Source organism: Calidris pugnax, unplaced genomic scaffold, assembly GCF_001431845.1.
Source record: "Calidris pugnax isolate Ruff unplaced genomic scaffold, ASM143184v1 scaffold133, whole genome shotgun sequence".
Taxonomy (NCBI): domain Eukaryota; kingdom Metazoa; phylum Chordata; class Aves; order Charadriiformes; family Scolopacidae; genus Calidris; species Calidris pugnax.
The window spans coordinates 6,909,565-6,923,182 of NW_015090977.1; positions in this window are offsets into that span (position 1 = coordinate 6,909,565).

The window sequence follows — 13,618 nt, forward strand, 5'->3', positions numbered from 1 at the left end:
CAATGTGCAGAGCTACTGATGGACTTGTTACTTCTCTGGGTTTTCTCCTCCTTGCACCTCTCACAGCCTGTTGAGCTGATGCAGATCACAGCCATCACCTGTGTGCCTCTTGTGTTAGTGAGAGTGGGCTTAGGATGGTGGAAAGCACATATGATGAGTTCAGAGGGTGGGATTTTCTACTGGGCTCTCCCTAGCCTGCTTGCTTGACCTTCCACCAGTATTCTCTGGGTGGCACGGGGTTGGTCTGTTTTAAAGAAAAATGTATATAAATGGATGGCCAACTAATAATATCTATGTCTGGATCTGTGAAGTCTGAATTCCAGAATATGAAGCAATGAATAAACTTGTTGGCATTTTTCCTTGTGGCTTTTTCCATAAGGTGCATCATTTTATCTGAGCCAAATCAGGCACTCTGCAAATGCTTTCCTAGGCATGGACTACTTGCATATGCACTGCTCCTCTCTTGAATCAGCATTGTGCTGGTTTTACTGAAGCATAAATAGGCAGTTTCCTTAGGGCACGATTGCAGATGGGGTTCTTACTGCTAAGAAAAAGCAGAATGTGTATTTGTGTGCCTCTATAACATGGCGTGTCTTCTCCAGATATAATTGGTTTCGTATTATTAAATTGGGAGTCCCATTTCTGTGGCATTTTAGAAATATGCTAGAGATTATTGCCATGGATTTGTGTTCGAAGTCAGCCGTGGCAGAAAACTGGAGGATTCTGACCCAGCCTGGAGATGAGACAAAGGCTTGAGGACAGAGCAATGGGCACTGCCATCCATCACTTCTTCCCTCCTCTGTCTGACAGGGGACAAGGTGAACCTCTTCCCATCCCTTCTGGGGGCACTCTGGCCCCTTGTCATCTCTCCATCAAGAAGCAGTGTCACCTGCAGTGACAGCGCTGACATGAGTAAGTGGCTTGCAGGGATACAAGAAAGCATCGCAGTGAACAAAACTTGTCAGCTTTAATTAGCAGTGTTGAATGATGTCTTGAAAGCCTGTAGGTATAAACAGACAAATAAGCTGGTAGAATTAAAAACAGATGTTAGAATTTAACTCCTTTAATAACAACATCCCCCGCCTCCTCCCCATTAAAAAAAAATTCTAATGTCAGTTAATGCCCAATTCTATTTATACATTTCTCATTTACATGCAAATTTAGCATAATGTATTCAGGAAGACAACATGCTTTTTATTTGAATGGAAGTGGCTGTTGGTATTTGTCAAATCTCTCTGCTCTTACCTCGTTCCTAGTCATTTGTTCAGAGAGAAGGGACTTGGCTTAAAACTGACCACGCTATATCTCAAATTCCATAAATTCCTGACTCTCCAGAAGAGGGTAAAAAAAATTCTGTAGTAAAATCCTAGAAAAATGTCACCTGCACTACTAGAGAGTACAGTGGAAACTCTTACCATCAAACTCACTCAGTGCAACAGAAAGGAGGTTTCATGTGAGGAACCCCTGGCAGACACGCTGTTTGCATGGTCCCTGTGCCTTTCCAAAACAAGCTGTTAATTGTGACCACGTGCAACTGGGAACCGTCCTCCCCTGAGCAGTGTGATCCCACAGCATGGTGATCCCCACCATGGCTGGGGCATGGCATGTAGCACACTCTGAGCCAGCTGTTAATTATATGGGGGAGAAAGTGGAAAGAAAAGACATCATGTCTTCTGAAGCCCACAGGTATATCTACATCCACTGTGGTTTGTCTTTGAATTTTTTTATTTGTAAAATGCCTTATGTTGCTGTAAGTCTACAGAGAATAAGCAAACTGTAGTCCTTTATTTATCTCCAAAGTCTGGATTTAGGCTGGAGGTGCACAGTGTCTTGGAACGAGGACCATGAAGATGAACAGAGTCTTGGAGCAAAAGGCTTTTTCAGTAAGTCCAATTTGGAGCCGTGCAAATGCTTCTTGATTGAGGGAGGAGATGCTTGTGTTTTCTGGCCTGGTAATCTAAGAATCAACAGGCTGTGGCAGGGATGCCAAAGATGGAACCCAAGCAAATTTTGAAGGGCATTTGGCAAGGCTGCCATGTGGTGACAGGAGAAATAGCCGAGAGAAAAAAAGCCTTGACAGTTTCCAGTTGAGTTGCAAATGAAGCCAGAGCTGGATCCCCATCTTACCCAAACCAGAGGTGGTAGATAAGTAACAACTTTCCTCTGAGAGGCAACATCTCGTGGCTCGGGTGTTTGTCTCCACGCTTAAGACTGAAATTGGAAAGAGAAAATCTAATCTGGCACAGGTCCTCTGAAGCAGAATGAAGCATGTCCCAGCAGTGGGAACACAACTCGGAGCACAGCTTTTCCCCATCAGCTTCCTTAAGGGGTTCAGATCTTTGGGAACTTCTTAAAAGATAAGTCTTCCTACTGGTACGTACCAGGAGAGAAAAATCAGTCTCTGATCTAACTGCTATTTGAAAGGGATATCTTTTTCTGGATGACATATTTGATGTCAGACTTCCCTATTGGACTCTACAGGCACCTGAGGACCAAGCAGTGAGCATGGATGTACTTCACGATGACTAATTGGAATGCTTTCTTTCAACTATTAGTCATTGTTTTTCCTGCAGGCTAGACCTGTATTTATGATATGAGCTGCAAATGCTCCAATAAATTATGAATAGGCATGTAAATGTTTAAATCCATGTGTTTGGATGAGAGGCAAGACTGGAAAAAGAAGAGCAATTCTTGATCTACTCCAATTTTCACAATACGACAGACTGTCAAGGTTAAAAGGACCTTCACAGATTTTTATTCACTTTTATATTACTTGCTTGATGTAAAATGTAGATGGCAAAAATGGAGAGAGTCATGGTGAGGTGTCAAGTTATTAAGACTTAATTGCTTCTAGAGAGTACACAACTGAACATGTACTGTGCTATGATGTAAAAATATAGTACATGTTAAATAGATTGACTGAATATGCAGCTTGAGGACATATCTTCCATTTTTATGTTTTTGGCTTGCTGATGCTCACAGCTCCATAAGATGTGATTAGTCTCCGAATCATTAATATGATACTGCTGTAAAACATAGCTCCTGTTTCTGTTCATTTTACTGAACTATGTCCTGCTGAAAACAGAATAATGGGCAGTTATAACTGAAATCAATAGCTATTGTTCCTTCTGTTCCAAAGCATTAATATGGTAAAACTAAACATAGGCAATATAGATTTCCTCTCAGAATTCGGAGAGGAGTCAGTTATAGAAGATGTCTGTGTATGAAAGACTCCCACCTTTGTAGTAAAATTACCTTTTGACTCCTTCTCTCAAGTTCATGTGCGTGTAAGTCTTTAAGAGAGTGGAAAAGGAGGATGTGTAGGGAAACTTGGGCACCTGAGAGAGGTGAGGAGTGAGGATGTTCATCACCTGAGTTCTGGACCTGAGCAGCACAGCCCCACCTCTGCGGGTGGTTGTGTTCCTCCCTCAGAGGCATTGCTTTCAGCTGAACCAGTAGTGTGATAACTGAGATTTTAGAAGATGCTTGTTATGGTTGAAAATTTTTTTGTTTTTAAAAAAATAACAAACATCACCACAAAACAAAAAACATAAAAAAAACCTCCTAGGGAAATATGGGTGCTGGTAAGAAATATGGTTCTGCCCCTAAAAATGCTTTCACTGTTACCTTGTTATAATTGGTCTGTGTTTTTCCGTGACACAGAATCTGAAACTTACTGTATTGAGACTATGAATTCGGTATGAAATTTCATCACTGAAAGCAGTTAACGTGGCATCCCTCTAGACAAGGGGGATTCTTCACTGAGGAGTTTGTTGCTTTATTTCTAAAAGAAATAGTCACGCTCCAGCAGAAGTTATGCTCCTGAGGCAGGAATACAGTGCTGGAGCTGTGTCACACTTTAAGTGGTAAGACTTTATGTTCTCTCATTTCCTTAAAATCTGACTCTACTTTTTTTTTCTTTTTTTTTTTTTTCCTGTTCCAGTAATGCTTTCAGCAAGGAGTAGATTGGAGGGTGGGAGCCTGAAGGTAATTTTCTCTGCTTCCTTCCTGGGAGACCTTATACCTTCATCTGGCAACAGCAGGCTTGTTCGGTCCAAACGTGGCAGTGAGGTGACTGCAACTGTCCTCTTCTGTTAAGAGAACTTTCTGTTAAACAATTGTATTGTCCATTGAAAAGACTCTGACACTTACCATTTTCCCTGTATGTTATTAAGAACTTGGACAAAGGTCAGTTGTAAAAACGCTGTTGTCCATTGTGTTGGTAGGACTTTATCTAACACGTAGTCAGAAAATCGAGCTGCCATTGGAGACAGATGAATTCACACTGGGACTGGGGGAAAAGGGCTGCAGGAGTGATGTGGGAAAGAAGAGCTGGTAACAGGAGACAGGATGAGGTAGCTCAGGTGGCTGCTGTGTGTCCTTTCCTCATGCTCTGCAAGAAACTCTTGAGATAAATGGCTTTCTATCTCACCAGTCTAGTCTCTCAGCAGAGTCCGTATTTCTCAAAACCAAGTATTGGTTTAAACATGTGTTTAAACATCTGAAGCATCTCCTGCAGTGATAAACAGACCTCTAACTCTGGGAAAGCAGGAAAGGCCAGAAAAACCTACCTGGATCAGGTTTTCCACGCTGGTGCCCCCTCCACACCAGGCTTTCTAGCCACGCTGGCCAAAAATTATTCTTCCTTGTGAAATGCAAAGCACTAGAAATAATCCTTACTGGATTGTTCTTGGCTGGGGATGTTGAAAGCTTTATTATATTTCCCTGTAGTTGGTAGAATTGCGCTGCCAGCTTGCTGTTTGGGTTTGTGTGTTTCTCATTCATTTTCAAGGAGCTTAATACCATGGAATGCGGAGAGCGGGATTGGGACATTAGATTCAAAGAAAATAGTAGTGAGGGGGGATAAAAAAAAGAGTGTTCTCAGTAGAATCTAAAATACTGAGAAGCTTTTTGCTGGTTTTGGTTTTTAATAGACAATTCCTTTGTCTATTCCCCCAGCATTGTCTGGGGTTTCTTGTTGTTTAATTTACTTAATAGCAATAGTTTTAAAATCAATAAGAAATGAGAAAAACCAAACCCCCCAACCCGAGCTTGTGCCTCCTTGGCAGAGTGAGCTCTGCTACACATCTGCTGGCTGAAACCCGAGCAGGCTCCGTGCTCACCCTCCAAGCCTGGAACCTGATCTGCTCTCCATTTCTGTGGAAGAGAATCTTGCCATGAGTTCACTGGGCTTCACTTCACACCGAGTCTGTAGCATTGGTTTATCAGTCAGAAATTTCAACTCATCTGGGATTATTTTTATTTTTTTTTTTAAGACTTTCAGCTACCTCATCCATTTGCTTTGCACTTAGAAATGCAACCGTGTTAATTCTTTAAACCTTCAGTCCATATTTTAGCGAATACACAAATCTCTGCCATTAACTTCCCATAGACACAGCTATTTTCTTGCTGTAACAAAGCTGGCGGGAAGGTCTGCGCTATCAGTAATGGTAGAAAATATTGGTTAACAATGAGAAACAAAAATCTGTTTGGGATTTTATTGCCTTAATCTTGGAAAAATTTAGCTTGTCCATGTGGTTTTAAGACTTGCAGCAAATCTAACATTACTAGTGATGGAAAACAAAGTGTGTTTGAATTTTGGTTTTCGTTCAGATAGAGGGGGGCTTCTATTCTGTGGGCAAAGTGACAGCCCCACGCATCTTCAGAGGTGCAAACCACCTGGAGCTTTCTCGTAGCCTGATTCTTTGGTTTGCTTATCAATAGACTTCTGCTTTGGAAAATCTAGACATAACACCATCCAGTGGTCTGGGGCTTCCAGTGGGAATGCCCAGATGGCCTTCTCCTAGATAGAAGCGTTTGTAGCATGTTAAAAACTACTAAATAAAGCTATCTGTTTGATGCAAAAAAAAAATATGAAGTTTGCATCAAGGAGGGCAAGATGATTACTTTCTCTAGGCTGTGGGAGAACACTAACATATGCCATCCTTACATCCACTTAGATTGATGAATACCAGATGGAAGTCATGCAGAATGTTTTCTGTAGTGTGCATAAGTGTTGCTGGCAGCTTTTCAGTTTTTGATATAGCAAAAGACAGTTGTACTTGCTTTAGTGAGTTGAGATAAATGCCTGCAGACTCCAAAATCTGTCCAGGAGAAGCACTGCAACCCAGAGTTTTCAGTGATCCTTTGTTTATTGTCAAAGTATCCTGACTTTGGCTTATAACTTAATACAAGCACTTGATATAGACCATCTCTTAGTAGCCATTAGTGCAGATAAGTAGCTCTTTTGCAAAACTTTCTTTATTTTTAATGAATTTTTGTTTAAATCTTAGAAGAACGTTCTGTTTTTCCTTTAATAACCGAAGACGCATGTTGAAATGTTCACTAAATAGCCTTTCATTGATAACATATGACTGCTGAGTTTCACATTCTTCTGTTTCTTTTCCCCAGCACTTTGTCCATCTTGTCCATTTGGGTCTTGCAGCTGCATTTAATCTGCATCAGTGGAGTCTTGTCGATTGTGACCTAAAACAATGAGCTGTGCAGTGCCAGCACAGTCGTCCTGTGTGCCTGCTCTGACTGCATCGCTGGCTTCAATTACTGAGTGTGTGCTGGTTACTGACGAGCAGCAACAAATCTTTGAGATACTATAGAGTATTCAGCTATTGAAACACCCGCTCACGCAGCTGTTAGGTTTCTGCACTGTATTTTATGGTCTTCTCCGTCAGTGGGTTTTCTCTCCAGGGGCTTAACTGACTTTTGTTATTGTGCAGCTTCTAGTTTTTAAGCTAATGGGCTGCAGCAATTTGTCTTTTGTAACCTTAGCCTGTGATGTGGGGCTGCTTTGGGTGTGATTTCCGTGTGGCTCTTGTTTGTTTCTTTGTTTCCACTGGCCCCGTTTGTGACTGACAGAATTCGGCTGAGACCAGTTTGACATCATTTCAGGTGAGACCAGAAGTAATGGCAATCCCTACTGAAAAGCTGCTACGCAGGCTGGGCTCTGGGGCCCAGTTGTGTAAGGAGACTGGGAACCATGCCGTGGTTGTGGGGGAAAAACAGTTCTGTAGCTTGGTTCCTTTGGGAAAAGGGAGTGAGATTGTAAATGGCTGCAAACACTTACTGTGGCTGGGGAGCTGCAGACTGTCTTCAGTTGCCGAGAGCAGCCCGGTCTCCCAAGGCCAGTCCAAGGATTGTGTGTTACCTCCCACAGTTAGCAGTTGTGGCCAGTTCTCTCCTTTGCCATGGAAGAAGAGAGCTGCTGCCAGCTGAGGGGGCTGCACGAAAGCAGAGCGACCAAGTAAAGAAAAGGGTAGAGCAAGTTTGTTTGAGCATGTTTGCAAAACACAATGAAATGACTTTCCCCCAAGGTGCCCAGAGGAATAGGATAAATAGTTCAGGATAATAATTGGAGCTGGTTGTGAACTTTTCAGTTACTTTTTCTTTTTATGTTAGAAAATGCTGGCTTCTCAAAATGAGAAAAGTGTCTTCTTGTAGCCTATTGGCTTCGTTAAAACTTCTAAGGAGGGTTCCTCATATGAATCTTCTGAATGTGAGAGAGATGCACCCCTGTAACAGCTCAAAGCCTGGCTCTCAGAGCACTCACCCAGGATGGAAGAGTGACATCCTCAAGTCCTTGCTTTGCTTTATTGAAATGGTCCTTAAATCCAGCTGTGGGCAACAGCTGGATGGAGAACAGAGATGGCAGTGCTCGCAGGGACTGACAAGGTTACTGTCCTCAGCATCCCTGCTCCCCGGGGACCGGGTGGCTGAGCCACTTCCGAATTCATCATTTAAGTGCTACATTTTGCAGCAAGGAAATCAATGATGTTTACTTTAAAAATCGCTTGGTAAATGCCCCACTGCAACTTCATTAGCCACGCAAAGCTATGCACTCCCTGCTCATCACTCCAAGTCCTCTGTGATTAAGGCTCATCAAACTCTTGATGCCTGGGCAGAGTTTTCCAGCCATTCCCTGGAGGCGGATTGCACCGTGCTGTGTCCCCTGCTCTGCAGGAGTTCTGGTAGCACAGCTAGTAAGGAGAGCAAAAGAAGTTAGAATAGCTTAACATCCTCAGCAGGCCTTTAGAAGCACACATGAACTAGGGTGAGCTGATATTTCAGATTCACACCAGACAGATACAGGAACCCTGTGCGTGGTTTGGATTTGTTGCGTTGCAAGTTGTTCAATTGCTTATGGGCTGCTGGACAACTGAAAGTCCAGCCTAATTATAACCTCTCTCACATGTATAAAAATGACTTCCTCTCATGTCTCCAGCTCCGTACGATGCTGGCTCTCTGTAGCCCCTCTTTCAAGCAGTAGCCTGCAAAGCTCAGATATTGGCTCACCTTACTTTTTTTTTTAGGTGGAGTGGTGGTGGGGGGCAACAGAAGTCCTGAGTACAGAAGACATGCAGTTCAGTTCATATGCAGTGGAGGTATCCAGGTGGACTTGCTATTGCCAAACTTGAATGCTGTTTTTGCTATTGCCAAAAGTGAATGCTATTGCCAAACTCTTGAGAATGGGATTAGTTTGATTATTATTTTTTTAACTGTGTTTACAAGGATGTTGTAAGGCCTGAATTCTGCTATTGTTCCCCACTGAAATTGTATTTTTCCTTGTAATACCTGTTTAGTAGCTGGTAAGTTTAACTTACATGATACTTATGTCTAAATCCTTTGGATGACTTTGAAACCATGCAAACTGAGATGGGGTTTTTAAAGGGCTGTGTTATTTGGTTGTCTTTGATAGCAGTGGAGGGGACTTTGTGCTGTTGGTGGTGCTGTCTCACACGTGCCTGGTTTGGGCCCTAGTGCTACACACATTCCTAAAGGTGCTGCAGAGTGAGTGTGTACTGAAGTACATGATTCATAAAGGTGCTGCAGAGTGAGTGTGTACTGAATCCAGCATTGTAGGGAGGTCATTAAGCTGGTGGTGACCTGGGCTACTAAATCCACCTAGAACATTGTGTGCTTCAGTGCTGGGAGTGGCTGGGTCACGGCTCCAGGGTTCAGTAACCCAGTAGATGCCATGAGTGGAAGCAGGAGCAGCCTCTGCAGTGCACGGGGAGGATGTGGGGTGTGCTGGCTGTGCAGGTGTGTCTCTGACCCCTCCTGTGTATTTGGGTCCTAACCTGGGAAGGACTGTGACTGCCAGTAGCTGTGCACTGTGCCTGGGGCAATGAGCTGGGGTAACTCTTCAATGCCATGAACACAGTGTGGATGTGTGGTGTGTTAACGCTGAGGACAGGAGGGTGGGTTGTAGTAGCTCCTCTGAGTTCTGTGAGTGCAGGACAAGAAAACTCCTTGTCTGCTTCTCTCTCCCACCATATGGATGTGAACAGTGTGGTCTGAGTGGGGAAGAGGGGAGGGAGGGCTGAGGAGCTGGGGTGGTGGATCAATCCTAGAAGCTGTAAGTAGAATGCCATGTCCTGTCCCTCAGGGTGCTCAGGGCAACAGGACTTGAGGGGTTTCATCACCTGATTTCCCAGCTTCTCACTAACAACATCTGCTTTCAGTGCTCTCCTCTCTGGCAGGAGCTCTGTTCTGCTGTTCTCTGTAGCAGGTTTATAGGGTGCCTCAGAGAATGAGGTAGTAGATGGAGTCATCACATCCTACTTGATTGCAAGGGAGGCAGAGTTAAACCTTCACTGAGCAGGAACGTCTCTTTAATTTAAAAGTTAAGAAATATTTTAAAATAATAGTACCAGTAATGTGCAGTAAAGCAACCATCAGTTTTCCTTTCCAGTAGACTTTTTAGGTTGTAAAAAGACTGAATTTGCCCCACAGTTGGATTTATGCTTATCTTTCTATCTGTACTAGAAAATCTGGTTAGGGATTTATTTGTTCTTCTTCTGGATCAGGGATCTTTCCAGAATTCCCTTGAAGATCTATTGCTTTTGAAAATCTCCTCCTGTGAGTCTTAAGGAAAAGGAAGAATTAATGGAACTGGCACTAGAAAGATGGGGAAAGCAGTGGTAAAAGGGCAAAAAGGATACTGAGCAAATTACTTTTTTCATTCTAAACATAATTACGTGAAATGTGTTATAATGTAAAACACTGTGAGATGCTGAGACAGGTATTAAAATGTTTATGCTCAAAATAATCTGGTGTTAACATGAGGGCAAAAAGCAGTGCAGGCATTTTACCAGATGATGGTGCTGTGGTTTCACAGAAATTCTCCCCGCTGTAGTAAATAAAATTTTTTGACGTGGCTATTATTGGGCTTTGGTTCTAGGCAGATCCATCAGCAGGGTTCGCCCTGCAGTGCTGTGTCACTGGGGACTTCTGGCCGTGACTTGCAGTGATGTGGAAAGAAAACTGCTTCCTGCTCTGCAGAGCGAGACCCACGGAGAAGAATGGCTGGCGCTGCTGCATCAGCTCTTGGGGGAAATTGGGGATAATCTTAACCTTTTGAGTGCTCTGCGCTACTGTGGTTTATGCATACAATCAGCTCCAGTATATGGAGAGGTGAAGTGTCCTGTAAACCAGTTTGGGACTCTTCCTCAGCCTCTGCGACCCCCCACACCTTGTGTCCAAGTCCCATATTGAAGAACCACAGCAGTAACTAACCATCAGAAGGTGGTTGTGGCTCGGCAACGGGATGCAACACGTGCTGTCAAAGAGTGTGTGTAGAGGTATTAGGAACAAGACATTTTACCTTTTCTTTTAAGCAACGTGTTTCCTACTGAGGCTTGATAATCAAAAGCATCCAGAGCAATTAGAAACCCAAGCCTCCTGGATTTTTTTCAGTGGGAACTCTTAGCATTGATTCCTGAGATCCAGAGTGCCTGTGTCGGAGTGCCGTAACACGCAGCTCATCAGCCAGACTTCAACAGTTGACCAGCTGTGGGCTCCTAGTTGGGAAATGTGAATGGTTTCACTACCATCGTGTGTCATTATATGGTAGTAGATAGTGTTTGCTTTAGAGGTTTGTGAGCCCTGTGATGACATTCAGTAACTTCACCACCATCATGTGTCATATCGTAGTAGATAGTGTTTGCTTTAGTGGTTTGTGAGCCCTGTGATGACATTCAGTAATTGCCATCAATGTGAAAAGCTGGGTAAGCAGAGTAAGGACCTAAAGAATTGGTTTTACTTGATCTATACAGGCAGGTGAGGCTCAGTAACACATGTGGCTTTTTCACCTTTTTTTTTTTGGGGTGATTCTTAAGCACAGAGCAGTGATAGAGGAATGTGAGTAATTAAGGATATTGCAGTCTCCCTGTGTACTGTACTTGGGTATCTCAGTGGTAACTTAAATTTCCCAGCTAAGCTTTTTGCATCCCTACTAAATTCTTTTAAATTGTCTTCAGGGTTTTATCCGTGAGCAGTCAGTGCTTGTTTGAAATATCTCAACCATAGTTGACTGTAAAGAATCAACTGGTAGCGAGGGAATTGTTAAGAAGGTTATAGTTTAGCAGTTGCAGAATGATGTTTGTTCTCTTATTTGAGATGCTATAACAGTCAGTTAAGTTTGCCATCAAATGGTTTGGTCCAGTTGGGTTTTTTTTCTGATGGCTGGGGGAAAGGCTGCCAAGAGGATAACTGTTGAATACTTAGCTTTTTGGTTTATTAGTTTGTCAAATGCTGTTACTGTTAAGAGCATGTTTTGTCATCAATCTTAATGAGTTCAGGGCTTGGAGAAAAGATACTTCCTTCAGATAGGTTTTCCTCAGTTACAATGTAGCTGTTGTGAAATGTTGGGTTACCATTTTGTTTATGGTAAGGAAGCAACATCACAGAGAGTTTTCTGTGGTTTTCTTTCAAACTGGTGATGTCTTTCATCCCTTTGCTTTCTTTCGCTTTGGTTTTGGATTGTCAGTGTTCTGGTTGCCTGGCTCACTGAAAACAGGTAGGATGGCACTGAGGGCACACACAAATTAGTGAATACAGCCACAAGGGCAGGCTGTTTGCATACAGTCAGCCAAGAAGTAGCAGAACTGTAAATAATACAAAGTCCATATTATTATAGCAATCTTTATTGAAGATTAAAAAAATATATTCTATTGGAAGTGCTTTGCAAGTCAAACAGTATTTGCTGAGCATGATTTTAGGAGTGTCACTCTGCACCAGCAGCCAGAGCCTGCCACGTTTGTACATTCACTGTGGAATCTGTGTGGAAATCGGAAGAATTTCAGAAACATAAGCTGAAATGTCCCTCAAAGTTGGAATTCATTGTGGTTTCTGGAGCCCTAGGAATAACAAGGACCGTGATTAGAGTCTGTTGGCAATCACATGAGTAGCCCTAAAGGATAAACCAGTAATGCTTAACGTCATCTTTGGGGAATGTAACAGCAGCACTTTTAATAACATTGCCAACATATTGCTATTTTATGTGATTCAATACTGGAAGTCACAGCAATGATTTCCTGCTGATGGAAGTGGGAGAAGGGGGTTTGGTTTAAGGTAAAAACCTACAGAAAACTTGAAGCAGTAGTTAATGCTTGCTAAGAGCTGTCTGTAGTCATGCTGATTCAGCGTGGCTATAAAAGGCTGTGAGCGCTTTGGTGCTGCCTTACAGACAGGCATAGGGATGCCAGGCTCTTAACCAGTAATACAGCAGAGACTGAACTGGTGTGATTATTTTAGGATAGACTAAGCCCCATGATCACACTGCAATTTTTCTACACATTGTAATTTGAATTAAGTTTATGTCACTTACTGGGGGAGGGAAAAGACATACACCATTTGAATGGCATACTTGAAGTCACCGTGTGAAAGAATGTGCCACTGCTGTGGTGTGTAAGTATTGCTAAATAAACAAAACAGTTTATTATATCGTCATAACAATAAATAGCACCAGAGAAATGCCTTGTATAATCTATATTTGATTGGAAATGCAGTATCCAAGAATCGTGTATTAAAGTACAGGGCAGGTGATTTAAATAAAACCAGAATTGTATTGGTAATAACTATCTTATAGTAGCAGGCAATGAGACAGGTCAGGACAGAGTCAGGAAAAACTGAAGAAACTGCCTTGGGGTGGGACTGTATTGGTAATCTTATAGTAGCAGGCAATGAGACAAGTCAGGACAGAGCCAAGAAAAACTGAAGAAACTGCCTTGGGGTGGGAAAAGAAGAGGGCGCAGGAGGAGTTCTGTCTTGATCCTGTGTACTGAGGTCACTGATATATTTGGTGATGCAATTAGTGTGCATGTTCTTTGTAAATAGTTACTGTGGCTGACACAAGATGCACATTTTCAGACAAAAAAGTTTTAAAGACAGTAATTAAAGAAACTCTTCTCTCTGTCATGGGTTATACTTTGCCTCTGTTCAGAGCTTTCTACATCATTAAGTATCCACGCTGTGAAAAGGTATGAATTATTAGAATAGTTATCTTTAACAGAGAGGTTTAGTTCAGCATCTGAAAGTGTTGGCACTTGCTTATACACATTTACAGTATTTTAATTCTTTCTATAACTCCCTGAAAGAAGGGTATAGCCAGGAGGGGTTGGTCTTTTCTCCCAAGTCACAGGCAATAGGGCAAGGGGAAATGGCCTCAAGTTGCGCCAGGGGAGGTTCAGATTGGAGATTAGGAAAGATTTTTACACTGAAAAGGTTATTAAGCCTTGGAATGGGCTGCCCAGGGAAGGGGTTGAGGCCCCATCCCTGCGGGTATTTAAAAGATGCCTTGACCTAGTGCTTAGTGATGTGGTTT